This window comes from Silene latifolia, chromosome 3 (genome assembly GCF_048544455.1).
Source record: "Silene latifolia isolate original U9 population chromosome 3, ASM4854445v1, whole genome shotgun sequence".
Taxonomy (NCBI): Eukaryota; Viridiplantae; Streptophyta; class Magnoliopsida; order Caryophyllales; family Caryophyllaceae; genus Silene; species Silene latifolia.
Window position 1 is genome coordinate 29,915,581 of NC_133528.1, and position 1,786 is coordinate 29,917,366.

General features: G+C 41.2%; 1 non-coding gene across 1 annotated transcript; it reads left to right on the top strand.

Moving 5' to 3' along the window:
- The first annotated feature begins 1,425 nt into the window (after positions 1 to 1,425).
- LOC141650649 (small nucleolar RNA R71) lies at positions 1,426 to 1,532 on the top strand. The gene has a single exon (XR_012546670.1). It is a non-coding gene; the product is annotated as a small nucleolar RNA R71 (small nucleolar RNA).
- Positions 1,533 to 1,786: the final 254 nt, after the last annotated feature.

The window sequence follows — 1,786 nt, forward strand, 5'->3', positions numbered from 1 at the left end:
ATGTTGGTGCATTTAAGCTCTCCCATCCCCAACCTTTTACTTACCGAGTATGGCATGACACTCACATTAGCCCCTAGATCACATAAGGCTTTGTTGATCGTCGTGTTGCCAATGGTACACGGTATTGAGAAGCTTCCCGGATCCTTTAACTTTGGAGGTGAACTCCCTTGAAGTATTGCACTACTCACCTTAGTGAAGGCGATAGTCTCAAGTTTCCGGATCGACTTCTTCTTTGTGAGGATATCTTTCATGTACTTCGCATAGGCCGGAACGTGATTGATTAATTCCGAGAAAGGAATTGAGACTTCTAAATTCTTCACAATTTCCATGAACTTTCCAAGTTGATCATCAAATTTGGGCTTGGCTTGACGACTTGGAAAAGGAAGTCTAATCACAATGGGCTCCTTCTCTTTGGCCTTGTCTTCATTTTTCTTTTTACTTTCTTCTTTTGATGATTCTCCATCTTTGGAGTTTTGCACAATTTCTTCCTTTTCACTAGCTTCCACAACTTCATCCTCAACTTGCTTCTTTGGTGCTTCATACCTTGTACCACTTCTCAAGTGAATGGCACTAACGTTTTCATGTCTAGGGGGATTACTTTGAGGTGGTAATTGCCCCTTTTGTCTTTGTGAGCTTGAAGATGCTAGTTGAGTCAATTGTGTTTCCAACATCTTGGTGTGAGCTAGAATGTTGTTGATGGTGGTTTCTTTTGCTTGGCTATCTTTTTGCATTTGGGTGAAAAATTCTTGTTGATTCTTTTGCATTTGGAGGACCGCTTTTTGGACATCAAAACCTTGGTCATTTTGGTGATTGTATGGATTTTGATTTTGGTAACCTTGGTTTTGATTGTAAAAGGGTCTTTGATTTTGGTTTCTCATGGGTGGTGGAGTGTATGTTGTTTGAGGGTTTTGAACATTTTGGCTTTTGTATGAGAGATTTGGATGGAACTTGGTGTTTTCATTGTAAAAATTTGAATAAGGGGTACCACTTTTATATGCTTGGAAAGCATTCACTTGTTCGGTTGTTCCCCTACACTCACTTGGGTCATGACCCAAAGTTCCACAATTCTCACATATCCCACTTGGGATTGATGAGGATGCCGTCATGGCATTGACATGATGCTTCGATGATTTTGAGTTTTCCTCAAGTCTAGCCATAGCTTGTTCAAACTTCAAGTTGATTGTATCGATATGGGAGCTTAGTTGGGCACCTAATTGAGTAACGGCGTCCACTTCATACTTTCCTCCTCTAGTAGCCTTGCGAGGCCTACTATATTGTGAATTGTGGATTGCCATTTCTTCAATTTTGCTCCAAGTTTGATTGTCATCAACCTCGGTGAACATCCCATTCGATCCCATATTGAGAATGTTCCTAGAATCTTCATATAAACCATTCCAAAATTGTTGTACCAAAAACCATTCGCTAAGTCCATGGTGAGGACATGAGCGACAAATTCCCTTGAACCGCTCCCAAGCTTCATACAAAGACTCTTCATCCCTTTGCTTAAAACCCGTAATTTGAGCTCTTAGCATGTTGGTCTTTTCCGGTGGGTAGAATTTTATGTAGAAAGCTAGAGCCAACTTCTTCCAAGAATCTATTCCAAGGGTGGCCTTATCAAGGCCCTTCAACCATTGCTTTGCGGTGCCGATTAAGGAAAAAGGAAATAAGACCCATCTAATTTGGTCTTGAGTCACGCCCGTTTGAGAGATAGCATCACAATAATCGCAAAAGGTTTCCATATGAGAATGAGGATGCTCACTAGGCATCCCCCCAAATTGGCTCCTCT